Source organism: Canis lupus, chromosome 14 (genome assembly GCF_048164855.1).
Source record: "Canis lupus baileyi chromosome 14, mCanLup2.hap1, whole genome shotgun sequence".
In the NCBI taxonomy this organism is placed as follows: Eukaryota; Metazoa; Chordata; class Mammalia; order Carnivora; family Canidae; genus Canis; species Canis lupus.
Genome location: NC_132851.1, coordinates 4,753,541 through 4,772,712, shown reverse-complemented (window position 1 = coordinate 4,772,712; position 19,172 = coordinate 4,753,541). Strand labels below are relative to the sequence as shown.

General features: G+C 47.9%; 1 long non-coding RNA gene across 1 annotated transcript; it reads left to right on the top strand.

Moving 5' to 3' along the window:
• Positions 1-6,073: 6,073 nt before the first annotated feature.
• Positions 6,074-18,574, top strand: LOC140603633 (uncharacterized). The gene is made up of 3 exons (XR_012006549.1): positions 6,074-6,512; positions 6,624-6,889; positions 18,343-18,574. It is a non-coding gene; the product is annotated as an uncharacterized lncRNA (long non-coding RNA).
• The last annotated feature ends 598 nt before the right edge of the window (positions 18,575-19,172 follow it).

Sequence of the window (19,172 nt, the reverse complement as noted above, 5' to 3'; positions counted from 1 at the left end):
GACCTGTGTAACTAGGTTAGAGAGCACGAGGTGAGGCAACCCTGGCGCTCTAGCTTCCGACCTACCCACTCTGCTCCCCTGCCTCTGCAACAGCGGGGCACGTGGCTCCATTTCTCTGGCCTCACTAGCCATGCCGCCAGTCTCACCAGTGAAACCAGGGCCCACTGCAGCACTCTGGGCTGCCCTGGAAGTTTCCATGAAGACCCTAAGAGATGGCTGCATCAGCATGGGACAAATGGGGAAATCCCAGATAAGGAAGGAAGGGAGCCCAGCCTTTATAAAGACAGACACATACACACATCCCCCATGCTGCTCTGTGAACACACACCCATGCTGCTGTACGAATATGCACACCCCATGTGTATATACATACACACACCCCATGCTGCTCCGTAGACACACACGCACACACACACACCCCATGCTGTTCTGTGAACCCCCCAGGAAAGTTCCCAGTATCTTAACTCCAACAGCTTGGAGAACGCGTCCGCGAACCTGCCCTAACACAGGGCCCTGTGGCAGGTAAGGTCCTAGCTTGGGAATCAGAATGACCAGGACTTGAATCCTGACTCTATCACCAGCCATGTGAATTGGGTCCCATTTGAAACATGGACATTATCACAATCAGTAGGAGTGTTGTTAGAATTAAAAGCAACATGTAATTAGCTTTGCCCCTATTAAATGTTATCTAACATTTAATCATCATCAGGATGATTGCTACAGCTTTGCACTACCAGAAATTTTGACCTTATTGCTTACTCACCCAACTTTCAGAACCCTTTAAGAATGGATACTTCTACACTAAGAAAAAGGATAATGCCATCTGGTAGGGACCTACAGTTTGGAAGGACTTTCCCTTGGCTGATCAAACAGGACTGTCACAAAAGCCCAGAGGGAACGGCCGTGCAAATATTATTCTGCTTCTTTTAAAGATGGAGAAACCAACACCCAAAGAGACCAAGTGACGTGCTCAAGGTCACACGTGGAGCAACCGGCTGAGTCGGGGCACTCCCCCCGCCCCCAGAGGCAGCACCTGTCAGCTGGTCTCCACTGCCAGGTCCCCGCTTTAGCCCCGAGGGGCCGCCACTCGCCCCCACATTACCCTACGGAGGCCTTTTGGCTGTGATCTGCTGGATCACTTAACAATTTGTGTTTTCCCAAATTGTAATTAGGTCCTTGTTCTCCACAAAGAATATGTGAGCCACTTCCCTCAGCTACGCCCGTGGGCGGGGGAGTGGCCAGTGCCCGCTCTCGGGCTGGCGCAGGGCATGGGCTTTCCCTGGGGTCGGGGGAGCGACAGCAAGTGGTCTCAAGGCTCCACTTACTGCAGGTGCACAATTGACAAGGAGAAGCCCGTCTCTGAAAGCACAGCGTCATTAGCATCCTCTCCTTTGGAGAGAGCTATTTTTGTCTTCCATCTTCAGAAACTGTGTTCCAAAATAAAGGAGACAAGTCTCAGAAGGAGAACCAACGACAACCAGCATCTCCGGCTTGGAGGAGAGCAAGTCACTATTTCCCCAACAACCACGACAGCGACAATCACCCTGGCCGCGGTGGAGTTGGTGTCCTGTTGCCCTTGGGTACAGCCCCTTGTCCTGCACCTGCCATCATCTTTCCGTGTGACTTCTCGGAGCGGGTTCGTTGCCATGGTTACTAGCAAATCACATGACAGCCTGGCTACCTAGCAGTGTGGGAGAACAGTGGGATCAGATCTGGGGGAAGCATCCCTCCCCCCGCTTGGCGGCTTTCCCTTAGCAGGCCTGCAGGGTCCCAGAGGTCCTTATATGTGACCTGCCTACCTCTGGGGTTAAGGGTCAGCTTTCTTTGAGCGCCAGGACATTGCTTTCACAACAAGATCAGCACCAGTCTTCCTCAAGGGCTTCTCCTTCTGGTTCGGGAGTCCCTCTGCCCCTCCCCAACCCTGCCTTTCCCTGGCCCCCTCCCCCCACTCACACCCTCACGCAGTTGCTGTGATTAAATAGCTGGGCTGAGTGGGAAGGGGTGGAGCATGCAGCCTACACCACTTGAATAAGCTCTTTTTAAAAATCTGAGGATGGCATGAGTCAGGGAATTTTGAAGCCTTGATACAATCAGGACACTGATGCCTCAGGGGGTGGAGGCAGGGACCGTAGACTCTCCCAGATGCTGGAGGGACCAAGCAGGGGCTGATCTTCCAGCCATAGCCTTCCGGGGGGGTCTGCAGCCCTTCGGACATGAACTCACGGAAGTGGGTGTGCTCTGCGGGGCCCTGAGGGGCACAGTGTCCTCGCCCCGGGTGGCCCTCCAGGGAGAGCAGGCCTGAGGCCTGGAGCAAGCTCTCAAAGCACAGAGCCCTCTGCCTCTCCTCCCCCGCTCCCCCCTCTCCTGCAGAACCAGGCGTGGGAGCAGGAGTTGGTGCTTGAGAGGCGGGTGGGTGGGTGGGCCCAACTTAGCAGCAGGGGCAGGGGCTGGAAGTGTGTCCTTTTCTCCCTGACAATCCCAGTTGCCGACTTCTTTGGGTTCAGATTATATCTCATCTTGTGGATTCCATCAAATTTCCTGATCTGCTTTGCTTTCCCTGTTGCAAAAGTGAAGTCCAGGTGACAGACTCAGACCCGGAAGAGTCAAAGGGCAGCAAAGGGCAGGGCCTGGGAGGGATCCTACCCCAGGTGTACTCGGCTGGTTCTGAGGACCCGCTTGCCTTAAAGAGCAAAGTGTGTTCAGGGAACATTCATGGGCAAGGACCAAGGAGACCAGAGGCCTCTACAATGAGGGGGGCCAGGATGCAGCCCGAGTGTGTGACACTCTACCAGTGGTGTACAAAATACAGAACTTCTGTTTAGAGTTATTTTATCTCTTCTTTTTCGTATCTGTCTTGGCATGTGTCTTATAATGTATATAACTGTATCAAGTAGAATCAGTTTGGGCTGAGATTAAGAAAGAAGAGAAATTCAACACACTAGCAGCTTCATCAGGAGAGAAGTTAATTTCTCTCTCATGTAAATGGAGTCTGGAGATAAGCCACCCAGAGCAGGTAAGGTGGCTTTTCTGGTCACTCGAACATTCTTAACATGCAGCCTCCACTTCGTTATCCAAGGCTGTTGCTCATGGTCAGGATGTCCTGTTCACCTTCTAAGCAGCAGGGAGAAAGAAAGGAAGAATGCCATGCCTCTCCCATGAGGACACTTCCTAGAAATTGCACTGTACACATTTAGCATTTAGCTAGCACTTAGTCATATGACTTCATCTAGCTGCAGAGGATCCTAGGAAATGTAGTCTATTCCGGGATGCCATGTGCCTGTTAGGGAATGCTATACTAAGGAAGTAAGGAAGGATGGACACTGGAAAGCCACCAGCACATGTGCATACTTATAAAAAATAAATGTACTTGTTAGGGCCTAATCAAAGTTGGGACTTCTTAGGTAGAGTTCAAAGACCACTGCTATGGATTATATAGTACCCTAGAAGTACCTAAAATTGATCGAAGGAAGAAATGAGGGATTTTTTTTTTTTTCACCACCACCTTACATCCATCCATCTTTTAAAACAGTGTGGAGAATTTTGTGTGTGGGCTCTTCTCTCCCCTATTCTCAGCCATACAGTTGTGAGAGAGCCCTAAATTAGTCTTGGCGAACCAATTTCTCCCACTCTCTTGGTCACCAGGATTGGTGCAGGTTACTGAAAGTCGGGTCCAGGACTTCCATTTGACTCTTAGAACGGTGATGGTGGACATAAAGCTATCAGCACATGAAGTCTGGAGCCACCCAAACCCTCCTACGACCCAGATGGGAGGGTGCAGCCCACATCTATGGGAGGGGGAGCCGTGCCAAGAGAGGACCAGGTCCTGGCTACACCATTTTAACTCCTATATCAAGCTGCATCTAAACACAGGGTGAGGGACACCTGGGTGGCCCAGCGGTTGAGCACCTGCCTTTGGCTCAGGGCGTGATCCTGAGGTCCTGGGATCGAGTCCCACATTGGGTTTCCTGCATGGAGCCTGCATCTCCTTCTGCCTGTGTCTCTGCTTCTCTCTCTGTGTCTCTCATGAATAAATAAATTAAATATTTAAAAATAAATTAATAAATAAAAATAAACACAGAGTGATGTGTGATGAGGCGCCTTCTGGGACAAGATGGATGAGGTCGGTCTCCTAGAACGAGCTGAGCAACTAGGTGGAAAGAGCCTGGGATGGATGACTTCCTGGAGTAAAGCCACCGTCCTGGCTGGATGTGTATGTGAAAGAGAAATCAGTTTCCATCTGGTTTAAGGGATTGTTTATTTAAGAGTCATCATTTTAGCAGCCAGACTATACTCTGATACACATGCATTTTTTCATTTCATTTATTTTTAACACTCTCATTTAATTGCCCAAGGTCATAGAAGCAAGTGGGTGTAAGGCCAGGGCTTGAGCCCAAGACAGCCTGACAGGGGAGCCCAGCTGCTGGTCATCACTTCAGCACTCTCTGTGCTTGTGTCCCCGAGGCTAATACTTTTCCCTCTGAGATGACTGGAGTAACAATACTTTACCTGATCTCATTGTCTCTATGCACGTGTGGGTGCTCTGGAGCTAGAGGCTGTGCTGTTCCCTCTTGCTTTGCCCAGGTCTGGCTGGGCCTTGGTGCTCCCCACACATGTTGATCCAATAAATAACAAATGGTCTCACTGAGCTCAGAACGCATGTAGCAGGCTAGTGGAGGATCAAATGAAGTAATGTTTGAGGAGAGGTTTTGAACACTACAAGCCAGTATGTACACAGTAGTTATAGTTAGCCCTCTTGTTAGGAAATTCCCTTATTTGGGGCAGGAATGTGGCTGTCTATGATTCTGCCTTCTGGTGCCTTCCTCTGAGAAACAGTCCTCCAGGTCCTGTTGCTCTTAGAGTCAGAGGACACCTTTGAGACCACTCAGATGCACACCCTCCCACCCCTACCCCAGGCAGGATTCCCCTCCTCGATGGCTTCACTAAGGGGTCAGTTGGTGGTGACTCTCATAACAACTGGGCACCATGATTAAAATAGGACTCAAAAGTGTAGGTTAGGGGACAAGTTCCATGCCTCTCCCTGGACATACCCATGAGTTTTTGCCTTCTTACTTCTGCACAGTCTTTTCTCTGCCATAGTCTGGAGCCCTCTTTCAAGGTCAGGCTCAAAGTCACCTGCTCTGCAGAGGTCTTCCAACTTTGACAGGCACATTCGCACTCAAGTGCTTCTCTTCTTTTTCTTGCTGTGTCATTTTGTACTTAACTCTATTATAAGACATATCAAATTCTATTTTTTTAAGATTTTATTTATTTATTCATGAGAGACACAGAGAGAGGCAGAGACACAGGCAGAGGGAGGTGCAGGCTCCATGCAGAAAGCCCGACGCAGGACTCAATCCCGGGACTCCAGGATCACGCCCCGGGGCCGAAGGCAGGCGCTAAACTGCCGAGCCACCCAGGGATCTCGAATTCTATTTTTAGGGGCTCTTGGGTGGCTCAGTCAGTTGGGCATCTGCCTTTGTCTGGCATCGTGATCCCAGGGTCCTGGGGTCAAGCCTGCACTGCATTGAGCTCTCTGCTCGGTGGGGAGCCTGCTTTCTCCCTCTGCCTCCTGCTCCTTCTGCTTGTGCTCTCACTCACTCTCTCTCTTTCTCTCTGTCAAATGGATAAATAAAATCCTTAAAAAGTATATTTTTATTTGTGTGTGTGTGTGTGTGTGTGTGTGTGTGTGTGTGTTTAGTAAACCCACTTTATCAAACCACCACCAAACCACCACCCTTTATCTGTGAGATTTTCAAGGGCGGAGACTGGGTCTTACTCATTTGATTCTCTGGCACCTCCCTGGGTGCCTGGCACCTGCGGACCGTTTGCTGAGCGCTTACTGAGAGGCCGAGTGCGCAGGGAGCTGAAAACTCGTCTCCGGCATTAGGCAGGTTCCTGTCCAAACCCCACCAAGCGACTCCCGCATTCACACGTGCCCGCCGTTCCTCCAGGCGCGCGGGCGCCGGGTGCCCACCACGTTCCAGGCCCGGCTCGGCCTCACAAGCTGTATCCGAACCGCAGAGACCCAAGCAGGCAAGCGGTCCGCGAGGCGAGTCTCTGCCCTGTTCTTGGAAGGACGAGCGAGCGCGGCTGCGGCTGCGGAGGGGACCTGGCGGGGACCTGGGGACCTGGGCACCTGGGGACCTGGGCGCCCCCGCGGCGGAGGGAGGGGACCGAGAGCCTCTTGAGGCTCGGCCGGAAAGAGGAACAGCCACCAACCTGAAAAAGCCACTTCTGTCGCCAAGGCTGAGCTTCCTGGCTGGTAAATCAAAATAAGGAGAGCGGCCACGGCCCCAGCGCGGCGCCCAGCCCCAGGAAGCCCCGCCCGGGCTTAGCTCTTACCAGTCAGGGTCACGCCGCAGAAAGGAAACGAGGGGAGCCCATGCGGCCCTCTCTAACTGCCACTTCCTTTTCCAAGTTCCCAAGCCACCTGCTAAATAACCCACTTATGAATGTTCCTGGGCACCGACGTCAATCCCTCTGGTCTGTGGTCTCTAGAATCTCTTTAAAAGGTGTGTAAAGGCCTAGGTTGATAGCAAAATAAGCCAAGTGTGGCAGTGCAGGTAAAGCTGCAACTGTCGTGGTGACCACTACTGTGTTGTTTCTTGATCATTTCCCCATAGTCTCCGGACACCCCGCGTCTGGCTGCCAGCACACCACCCGGTTTGCCAAGGACCTTCATAAAATAAGGCTCCTGAAACTGCACGTGGACCTTCAGGCAAGCTCTGGCAGAGCCGGGCGGCAGCCTGAGGCCCCTGGGGCCCAGCACAGCCTTGCAGCTAGGTCGTGAATTAGCAGCAGAGGCCAGAGAAGAGGCAGGTCTCCGCCCCACAAGGACAACCGGCTTCCCCTGCAGCACCCTGTGGTCCAGCGTCCTGTAGTCTAGCAGGTGAGAAGAGTTTTGCCCTGTGACTCCCGAACCAAGCTGACTTTCAGGGAATTTCAAGACACTCACCAGGCTAGCTTTCCTTACTGGACAAGTGGGAGGATCTTGCATTTGTACCAGCAGCAAAGGGAAGGATTCTAGGAATCTCAGAGGCAAAAGGTTTTCTGCAGTTCAATTTTTTTTGAACCTGCGGTTTCTCTGTTAAGGTGTGTGTGTGTGTGTGTGTGTGTGTGTGTGTGTGGTGTATGCATGCACATTCGTGTGCATACAAGACAGGAGAAATAGTCCTGGCTCCATACTGTAAAGCCACTGACTCTTGCAGATATGGTTATTTTATGCATACATGTTTTCAAGTGTGGCCTTAAATGGCCACATAAGCAGAAAGATGCCAAGGAATGTGGTGGTACAAGGGCTTAATTACAGGGACCTTTGTCCAACTAACATGCCAATAATTTGCCTAGCTGAATGATTCAGCAGTAATCCTGCCAGGTTCCCAAAAAAAATCCCCTATCTGGGATGACGTAATGTCTCTCCAGCCCAATGCAGCCATCTCTCCACGCCCACCGCCACACATTTACCATCTCCTCTTAGAAGCCACATTTCCATCTGTGGGATCTTCACTTGCCATCTGCATTGTGACAAATATGTATTTTATTATTGAAATGGTATTACAATATACAGTGTGGCTAATCTAGCCCTTCATGCTTAAAAATTCAACAAAAAATTAAAACAGAAAAAAATCCTAGCCTCCAGTGAGTTATAGATTAGCAAATCATGTCTGCAGAATGCCTCCAGTATGTCTGATTGGATATTTGATCTATGTATCCCATGAATATTTATACTTTGAGGCAAAGTGATTGACTTAATTTATCACTGAAAATTGAGGTGACCGTCTAGACTGGCTCCGTGGTGCGCGTTGCAGAGCATAGGAAGAGAAAGGGACTCTGGTCCGGCCCCAGTACCCTCGGTGGGAGCTGGCACATAAAATTTTTGCTTGCCGACATCAGATCCATCAATCTCACCCTTCTTTCTGACCTGACAGTACTCAGGGAAGATGCTCTTATCCCCATTGAAACTAATTTTGCTTTTCCTTGTGACTCCTGGCTGGGCATATCCTTTATTTTATTTCAGTTTCTTTCAATGAGAAATGAAAGGAATTCTGCTGGGAGTTGGTGGGGGTGGGGAGTTCTGGGAAAGATGTCTTTCCCGATAAAATGAGATCCAAAGAATAAGTTGCCACTTTTTTTGAACTCTGGATGTTGTTATGATGCAAGGAACTCCTACAGGCATCTTGCAGACATGAGGGAAGGTGGCCAGAAGGATGACAGAAATGGCAAAAATCAGGGTCCTTGATGTTGATAAGTTGATAAACCAACCCAGATCTGCCTTCACTTTTAGACTTTTCATTATAGCTGGTAATAAACCCTTTGTTATTTAAGCTGATTGGATCAAGACTTTCTGTTACATAGAAACTGAAAACATCATTACTGTGTGAGGCAGTGACTTTCTAGCTTTTTGATCATAAACCAAAATGAGAAATATGTTTGTGTGTAATGTACTCTAAGATGTTCTATTGTTTCCACTTAATTTTTAAAAATTCAGGTCATGACCCACTAAAGTGATTTCGAAACTCACTTAGTGGGTCATGATCCACATTTTTGAGACCGTTAAAGTCATAGGGAGCATAAGCCACTGTGATATAATGAACGCATAATGTGACAAACGTCATAAAAGATATATGAACACAGTGCTGATTACGTTGAGTTTGGGGAACCAGGGAAGCTTCCATGGAAGGGCTAGACCTTGAAAAATACCTACATTTGGGGGTTTAAAGAGTGACAGGAGAAAAGGCAAGATGGTGAGAAGTACGGACATATTCCAGCACCTGTGTGTAAACGTGGGCAGAGGTGAATGCGTATGATTTAGAGAGCAGTGAGAAGGCCTGATTCTTGTTAGATAACGTGCAGCCTTGAGTGGCAAGCAAATGAGAGGCCATAGGAAAGCCTGTAGAGAGAGCTGGGCCTAAGAAAGTCTAAAAATGCTGGCAGCTTGGGTTGGGTCTGTGTCCTAGCAGAGGCTCAAACGGTAGAGTTTATAGCTTGAGGCAAATGGCAAGGGCCTCTCCTCTGGGAGGTGAGCTCCTGCTCTGGCACTTCATTCGGCCCATAGTCACTAAAGACCCCCCCCTTTTTTTTTTAATTTATTCATGAGAGACACAGAGAAAGAGAGGCAGAGACACAGGCCGAGGGAGAAGCAGGCTCCCTGCAGGGAGCTCAATGCGGGGAGGGGGGGGGGATTGATCCCAAGACCTCCGGGCCTGAGCCAAAGGCAGACGCTCAACCACTGAGCCACTCAGGTGTCCCACTAAAGACCCATTTTACGTGCTCTATCTGTGAGCTGGTTTTAGTGGTGAACAGTGAGCTGGCCTTTCTAAGCTGGTAGCCCCCAGTTGAAACCAACAGTGCCAATATTGTGATTCTTCTAAATAAAACCAACAGAGCATGGGACGCCTGGGGGGCCCGAAGGTTGAGCATCTGCCTTTGGCTCAGAGAATGATGGGGTGGGGGGCCCTAGGAGTCCCACATCAGGTTCCCTGTGAAGAGCCTGCTTCTCCCTCTGCCTGTGTCTCTGCCTCTCTCTCTGTGTCTCTCATGAATAAATGAATAAAATCTTAAAAAAAAAAATAGAAGCAAGAAGGAGCAGCCAATTTTCTAATTCAGAAAGGCCAACAATTCCCAATTTATTGTTCTTCTTGAGCCCATCTACTTGCCTTCTGATGAGTTCACGTCTTATTAGATCCAGCCCCAGAAAGTGGGCTGAGCTTTGCTACTTGGCACCTCTGATGAAAAAAAAAAATCAGTGGAGGAGGATTTGAAACTGCTGGTTAAATTGGATGTTTGTGCTATCTGTGGATCTTAATTACCATTCCTTCCCTACTCTCTCCCTGAAAATCAAGAGTTGACTCTCATGATGGAAATTAATCAGAACTCCTCCTGGCTTCTCATTTATTATACCCGCAGACCTAAGGGATGGGCAAATCAGAGTGGAATTTTACCGGGAACCCAAATACTGGAGAATAGAACCAGATTATGATACATCTAAAGCAGAGTTAAGTTTATTCTTATCCTCTCCTTTCAAATTCAGTGACTGGTTTTTAAACTATAAGTCAAAATCATCAGATTTCTGGAGTATTGTTTCTGTCTTGACAGTTGACACCCTTCGTGATTTGGGCAAAGGTCCCAACATTTCTGCTGCAACTGGTTCCACACAGAAAATTACAACTAAATACATAACCTGTGGGAGCACAAAGAAAGTTCATTGCTTCATGGTGTGTGTGTGGGGGTGGGGGGGACATTTTGATGCTGAAAAGCACCAGCTTGGTTGCATTTGACCTCAGGGCATGTGAAATTAAGTGATGAGTTAGAATAATTACATTGATTCTGCCTCAATAGCTTCTTCAAGTGGTCTATTTGGGCTTTTCTTTGTAGAACCTCATTTGTTAGAATCTCAGAATGGAGTTTATACGGTGAATAAATGTGTGAAGGAGAGAGTAGACGGGACAGTGCTATTCCTCTCAAGTCCAAAGCCACACTATCTGTCTCCTCCCAGTCCTGCTTGTGCTCCTGGCTTTCCTGCTTGAACAGGCCCCTCACTCCCTTGCACCATATTCCTCAGTGGCTCCCCATCAAAGTCTAAACTTATGAACACAATACACAAGACCGTTCAATGCTGAGATCCAACCTCTCATTTCCGTGTTTTCTCCCACTGTGTCTGTTTCATGGACCAGCGTGAAGGTTAGAGAAGAAGATACTTGTATTTCATCATGAAGAATTTATCATATTTATTATAATCCCTTGGAGTCTGAAGCACCTTCTAGACTATAACCTTTAAGGGGGCAGGGGTTGGGTTTTCGCTATCAGTGTCTACCATAGTACCAGACACATGATTTGTATATAAACAGTGTCAAACTGAGGGAGTCAATGAATAAATGCAGATGTAATACCTCAAGGTTTCTGGTTTTTTCTTTTTTAAATTTTTATTTATTTATGATAGTCACAGAGAGAGAGAGAGGCAGAGACATAGGCAGAGGGAGAAGCAGGCTCCATGCACCTGGAGCCCAATGTGGGATTTGATCCTGGGTCTCCAGGATCGCGCCCTGGGCCAAAGGCAGGCGCTAAACCACTGCGCCACCCAGGGATTCCTAGGTTTCTGGTTTTAAATGGAATTTGTTTATCAATACATAATATTACATTTCAAATCTACTAAAACACCTATTCAGGATGCACAAAACAGTAAGGACTTGTAATCCCACCATAAGTGAAAACAATTGTAAAATTTACTGCCTGAGTTTGGAGGAAACTGAGGGTGATTCTAAGACTTACATGGCCAACTTGAGACTCCAAGTCAGGTATAGTACGTCCTTCATGAGCTCAAATGAAGCAGGTCTATAATGTCAAAGAAGGAAGGTAGACATTTTATTTCTCTCTAGATTTTTGTCCTGTGGCTTAGAGAGAGGCCTAAAATCTGGATTGTCCGGGATCCCTGGGTGGCGCAGCGGTTTGGCGCCTGCCTTTGGCCCAGGGCCCGATCCTGGAGACCCAGGATCGAATCCCATATCAGGCTCCCGGTGCATGGAGCCTGCTTCTCCCTCTGCCTGTGTCTCTGCCTCTCTCTTTCTCTGTGACTATCATAAGTAAATAAATAAAAATTAAAAAAAAAATCTGGATTGTCCAAATGTCGGTAATCCATTCTTCCACCACTCGGGTTTTTGTTGCAAGGTAGAACTTCAGGGATGCCCGGGTGGCTCAAGCAGTTGAACGTCTGCCTTCGGCTCAGGGCATAATCCTGGGATCCCGAGATCGAGTCCAGCATTGGGCTCCCTGTGGGCAGCCTGCTTCTCCCTCTGCCTCTAATGAATGAATAAATAAATCGTTAAAAAATAAAGGCAGGGCAGTCCGGGTGGCTTAGCAGTTTAGCGCCGCCTTCAGCCCAGGGTGTGATCCTGGAGACCCGGGATCGAGTCCCACATCGGGCTCCCTGCATGGAGCCTGCTTCTCCCTCTGCCTGTGTCTCTGCCTCTCTCTCTCTCTCTCTCTATCTCTAGATCTCATGAATAAATAAATAAAATCTTTTTTAAATAAATAAATAAAGGCAGAACTTCATTCTTCTCAAACTTACTAACAGTAAGCTCCTGCTTTCTGCATTTATTTAGAAATTGCAAGTCCTAGTTTAATAAATAAATTCCCAAAAGACAATAGACAGGAAGTTGTGTACATGTGTGCATGATGGCAGAGGGTGTTTAGGCATATTTCTGATGGTAGTTGTGTACTGGGGGAAGTATAGCTGCAGCATATAGGATACCTTTGGGGATGACAGATATAGGAAAAGTTCTGATAACAGTATATTCTGGGTAATATAGTTGTGAGTGTGTATATGTGGGTATGTGTGCACATTTCATCTATTCAGAATGTCAACAAACCAGATGCTAGATGTAAGAGAACATTCTGATTTAGTCCTATGAAGCTAAATTAAGGGAGTAAATGCATTCTGGATGTTAGAAAATGCACCAAGCTGTGCACATTATACTCTCTTCCAGTTGAAGACCTGAGAAAAGGATTCCACCAATATCCAAATGAACAGTGAGGTATATCAAGAGAAAGCCACATTCTATCTTCTAGTAACCAGAATATCTGGACAGACCTCCCTTCATTATAGGATAAGTTCTAGAATACTTCAGGTAAAGTACATGCACTGTCATCCTGAAATCTAGCAGAAGAACATATTTGAAAACAAAGTATTGCAGGAACCAGAAGAGAATTTTAGAAAATTGCTTTGAGTCTTTGTGAGGACACAACAAGATATGGAGAGAGGATGAAAAGGATGAGGGAAGAGCAGATACTAATGAAATGAGGAAAAAATTCAATCAAGGACCATTGTGGGAAAAATGAAAATGCAATGACACCTGGTGAATGTGATTAAAGCAGTTAGGAGTGGGTCAGAGGGCACCTAAAAGTTAACGATGTTGCCATAGGAGAAAGGAAAGCCATAAGCAAAGCATCTCTTAAGGCACAGGTGACCGGGTCACCATATCCATGAAGCTTTGCCCAACAACTATTTGTTCAGTAATATGTTGAGTGCCTACTAAGCAACTGGCTGTGTGCAATAGGCCAAGATAAGATGGTGGCCAAATGGACACAGTGCCTGCCTTTCTCTGTGGTCCCTTCTGCACCTTTTGCCTGATTCTCCTTTGGCACCTTTAGCATTTAACATAACTGCCGGCATAGCTGCCCTGCAACAGGAAGGTGGCATTCTCAAGGACAGGATGATGACCCATTCATTTCTGTATGCCCAGAATCTAGTATGAAAAATGTTTTTTGCATGAATAATCAAGTGAATAAATGAAATATGACCAGACTGACTAACCGCAAAAGTTCTCCTTGGATTTCTTTGACAATACCAGCTCAGAATCAACTCCTCTGGAACCATCTGGTGTTGATTTTCCGACCACACCTCCTGAGGCCTCCTCGGAGTCCAAAATCCACTGTTATTGCAGACATGAAATTACCTGGTGTTTCCTTTCCATGTTTTTATTTTTATTTTCTTCATGGACATTTATTCAAAAACAATTTCTTTCTTTTAACACATTCTTTTTTTATTATTAAAGATTTTATTTATTTACTCCTGAGAGAGAGAGAGAGAGAGAGAGAGAGAGAGAGGGAGAGAGAGAGGGAGGGAGAGAAAGAGAGGCAGAGACCCAGGCAGAGGGAGAAGCAGGCTCCATGCAGGGAGCCCAATGTGGGACTTGATCCCGGGACCCCAGGATCATGCCCTGGACTGAAGGCAGCAGCACTAAACTGCTGAGCCACCCGGGCTGTCTTCAAAAACAATTTCTAATAACTTACTTTAATAGTCTTTCCTCTAATTTTAAAAGCAACAAAAGCCCCTTCTGTATATAGAAAAGCATAAAGAAAAAAATATTGTATCTGTAAGAGGTACTAGCTGAGGTCAGTGTCTATTCTATGCTTGCCATAGAATAGACACTCAATAATAAATATTTGTAAGATGGATGGTCCTGGTGCAAGTACCATGGTCTCCTTGTCTTAGCGCTTACCTGGCTGAGGGAAGGCAACGCCCTGGTCCCTTGAAACCCCCCTCAGCCATGCCTCCAGGGCTTCCAGTCATGGATGTTGTAGCTCCTGGGAGCTAGTACCTCATCTCTATTTTTGGTGCTGCCATCACCCCTGGGCTTGTGGCTACCATGTATCTTCTATAGCTGGAGTGGTCCGAGGCTCTTGGGTGTATGGACACATAAACCATCTCTGAACATAAGAGTCCTGGTTTTCGGGAGTCCTCCATGCAGTGAATCTGAACCCTGTGCCCTTTAAGAATGGAAAGAAACCACCCCTGTCTTTTGTCATAAAGGTGGATTGCTGGTGGCCTTACCTACCTATGACTTGGTTTTATGAAATTTTTAATGCTTTTGATATTTTGATTGGTTTTCATATTTTGATACTTGCTGTTTTAAATGCTCTCCCACTGCTCATTGAACTGTGGCTTCACCTGAGGGTTGCTCTGCCTCGCTTTGAAGATGCAAAAACAGAATGATTTGGAAGGAACCTAAGCTGGAAGTTGAGCCCACAGCAGGACACAAACTCTTGGGCCTTCTTAGCTCTTCAGTGAATATGCAGGTCTTCCCTGAGTGCACCCCTGGGGGTAGGGCAAGGGGACCCAGTCTCTGAGTAGGGGCTTCTACAGAGCTGGTTCCCTCTCCTCCCCCAGGGAGGAGCTGGGGGGTACCTGAAGCAGAGACTGCACCCTGAGGCTCAGAGAGGGACTTGTGGAAAGGTGGGGAGCAATCCTTGGGATACGCATTCCCAGCCGCCAAACAGAGCAGCTCCCCTTTAGTTGGCTCTGCCCATGGGCCCTGTATGACATTTCATTAGCCCCACAGGGTGCACAGCTAGCCAGCAGAAGCTAGGAAGCCACCGGCTACCCAGAAAGGGTGCATCAGGTGCCGGCGCCTACTGTAGGACCCCACCCTACCCCGCCAGCTTTACCAGTCCCAGAACTCCACTTTGTCGGACACCCAGAATCTGTCAGTTCTGAGGTCCTGTATTGATTTAACCAAATTCATGGGAAATGATGCATTGAACAGAATGTCAGTGTATCTGTTGCCATTGAGGGGGCTCCTTTTCAGGGACCAGAACCCTAGTTGCCAGCATGGGGATCAGCCCCACTGCACACCCCCCTCACCCCAACCCGGTCTGTTCTTCCCAGTATGGAAGCCAATTGGCCACGTTTGTCATCAGAAGGTTGCTGGCAGGGCAAGTGGGGCTTTGGTGAGCAGTGTCTGACCCGGGCCAGGTGGAGCTGAGGACTGGGCTCTCCTCCAAGACAAAGTCCTCTCTCCCCTGCCTGGAATGCTGCGGCTCCGGCCCAGTGCTTCCTCTCCTGCCTGGTGCCAACCAGCAGCTGCCTGGTACAAACAGCGCTCTTCCTTCTCACCCTGTGGCCAAGTCCCACGTCCTCCTTCCTGAAGGGACCGGATTTTGTTCTGACATCACCATCCTCTGCTGCTGGTGGTGAGTCCCATTCTCTACCCCACAGATGAATCTCCACGGCTCTGAAGAGTGGCTCTCATTCCATTAGATCCAATGCCCTCTCTTAGGGCAAACATTTTTACAACTTCGCCTTTACTACACTGAAAGGAAGTTTTGGTTTTTTCTTAAAGATTTTATTTATTTATTCATGAGAGACAGAGACAGAGACATAGGCAGAGGGAGAAACAGGCTCCATGCAGGGAGCCCGACGTGGGACTCAATCCCGGGTCTCCAGGATCAGGCCCTGGGCTGAAGGCGGCGCTAAACCGCTGAGCCACCCGGGCTGCCCACGCTGAAAGGAAGTTTATAGATAACATAGTCTATCTATACATATAATTTCAAAACTTCAATAACCAATGTTATAAAGTGTTATGGACTAAATGTGTCCCCCCACAAATTCAGATGTTGAAATCTTAACCCCCCAGTGTGATGGTGTTAGGAGGTGAGGTCTTTGGGAGGTGATTAGGTCATGAAGGTGGACCCCAGAGGATGGGATTAGTGCCCCCCCATAGAAGACACCCCAGAGAACTCACTCTCTTGCTGCCATGTAAGGATACAAAGAAAAAAAAATGATCATCTGCCTTCATCAGAACCTGGTCAAGTTGCCACCTGATCTTGGATTTCTAGCCTCCAGAGCTCAGAGAAATCAGTTTCTTTCCCAGATAAGCAAGGAACTGACAATGATGCAAAGTAGAATTTAAGTGGAAAATAATTAACAATAAAATAGGGTGTATTTCAACATGAAAGTGCTCTGCAGGACCACACTAGGAGAAATAAATCAGAATGTTCCAGGTGCGAACGTCCATACCCGGAATCCTTGTGATTCTGGCAGCAGCCAGAGCAAGCCCGGACAGGTTTGTTGTGGCAGAGACTCAGATTCCATGAGTGGTGTTGGCATTGCTCAATGGCATTCTACGACAGTGAACGACTTTTCCAAAGGTTCCAAAGTAGGGTATTCCTTACCCCCCCCCAAAGATTTATCTACTTATTTGAGAGAGAGAGAATGCAGAGGGAGAGGGAGGAGACTCCCGGCTGAGCAGAGAGCTAGATGTGGGGCTCTACGTGGGGTTCAATGTGGGGCTTGATCCCAGGACTCCAGGATCATGACCTGAGCCAAAGGCAGACACCTCACTGACTGAGCCACCCAGGTGCCCCAGGTATCCCTTGATGAATTCAGTAGTTGCTTTCCTGGAAAATGCAATGTCTTTTTTAAATGCTTTAGGTTTACAGATAAACAAGAAGTAGGCTTTAGCTCAGAAAATTTGGAACACTGTCTTCACCTGTGGGAACGGTCAGCGAGAGGTTCAGAAACCATGCAGCTCTCACGAAAGGGACTGTCCTGTGCACTGCAGGTCGTTCACTGTCTCTAGCCTTTACCCCTGTACGTGCTAATGTCCCGAGCCCTCTCTGAGTCGCCCGGCCCGTTGACCACGGGCTCCCCCACACTGCTTCAACACCCCAGCTGAGAGCCGCAGATCCATGCAAATCCTGATGCTCCCATCCCCCTTGCCTGGGATGAAGCACAAGAGGAATCCTACTGGGGGCCTTTGGCCCAAGGTGTGTCTACTCGATAAAAAGAGACACCTCTGAGGGGACACCTGGGTGGCTCAGCAGTTAAGCGTCTGCCTTCGGCTTAGGGCGTGATCCTGGGGTCCAGGGATCGAGTCTCACATCGGGCTCCCTGCGAGGAGCCTGCTTCGTTCTCTGTCTATGTCTCTGTCTCTCTGTCTGTGTCTCTCATGAATAAATAAATAAAATCTTTAAAAAAGGAAAAAGATAAGAGACACCTCTGCATAAACAGTAGTTCTCTCTGGCTATGGTTACCCTGTGAAGATAGGCGATGGGGGGAGGGGGTTGCGGGGAGAGCTGCAACCACAGGCTGGTTTGAGGAGAGCCGGCCGGAGGCCAAGGCCAGGGCACAGAACCGAGCAGAGCAGAAAGGTGGAGTGAGGAGCTCAGTGACTTTAAATGAGCTACTGAATGTCAAGCCCAGAACTGTTCCGGCTCCATTCCTTTGATATGGTAAGTAATTGTGCAAGCTGGTGTAGTTGGGGTTTTCTGTTATGACAGCCAAGATCTTCTTCCTGATAAAAGTATTCATATTCCAATTGTTTGGAGACCCCCCTTTCTGGGCTTTATGCAGAGAATGTGCCTCCTTTTTTTGGCTCTACCATGAAGTGTGGTGATTAAGAAGTTTCTGGGTTCACATTCCAGGTCTGCTTTTACAGGCTGGGAAAGTTTAGGCAAGTCACCTCATCTCGTGAAGTCTCCTTTCCTCCTCCGTAAAATAGGAACAATCACAATCATGGTTTTTCTAACTTTGGGGAAGTCGGGATTCAATTAAGTGAGTTAACATAAGAAAAGCATTTCAAACTGCCTAGCTCAGTCACTGATGCTGAATGTCTCTTTTGGCCACTAACGATGGAAATTCAATTCCAACTAAATTAAGCAAAAAAAAAAAAAAAGAGAGAGAGAGAGAGAGAGAGAGAGAGAAGTTGTGGACAGCTGAGGGCACTGAGATGGGTTACAGAATCAGGGAGAGCTGCTGAATCAAGTTCTCAAGGATGAGATATGGTGGTTCCCAATAAGCAATTCACAGCCTTTGGTTGCCCATAAGAATCACCAGAGGGTTTTTAGAAGTCTTGAGGCCCAGGCTACACCCAGACCAATGAAATACAAATTTCTGGGGCTGGGCCCGGACCTCAGCAGTTGTAAACCTCCCCAGGTGATTCCAACGCACTGCGTAGACCTCTCTCTGCTTCTCTCGCCGGGTTCCACTCTACAGAAAGCTCTTCCACCCTCCTATCATAGTCTCATTTGAGAAAACAAGTAATTAACGAAGCTTCTTTCTTTCAGCATCTGCATGTCAATGGATTTGTCCTGCTCAGAGTCTGTCTCCTGCTCACCCTCCTTATTCTGATCACCCTTGCCGAGGGTTGGGATACCAAGCCACCCCAGCAACCAGGAATCTTGATTGACAACACACCAAAAACACCTGGGATGAGACAGAGCAATTCCCTCAAAGGACTAGAAAGAACAGGGAAAATCTGTACATATCATCTAATTAAGTGAAACTAATTATGCTTCATCTTGGTTGATACAATTAATTGTTAGCGAGTTTTGCTTCAGCCATTTTCCCTAATGGATAAGACTTGGGCTTGATGGGCTCTTTCCTTTAGGTCTCTTAGCCACCGCAAGTGACAGGTTATTGCTTCGCTGGGATGATGCCTGGCCTGTCGATGGCAGGTTGTTCATTCCCAGGATCTGCTTATTCACGCCCACGGATGACTGAGCTCATGGGTTACGTACGCTCCTGAACTCCCTGCAGGATGATCTCCTAACAATGCTGTCACCCATAGGTACAGCATTTCGACTCAAACTGAAATCCAAGTTTCCGTTTCCTCCAACTTTGGACCTCTCATCTGTTTTACTGGCTTGTCTTTGGGTGGAGGAGCTCTTGTGGGAGGCACCCTCTTTTAACTGACAGATGATTGGAAGGACACGTGCAGACCTCACTTGTGTTTATCCACTTGTTCTGAGGAGCACTCACCAAATTCCCTTTTCTAAACTGGACATCATTGAGAACAAGAAAACACATTCCCAACCTTCCAGAAAGTGGGAACTTTTTAAAATCAGTTTGGGCAAAGAGTATCTGGGGAGAGAAACCACAATAAATACCTGCGTAT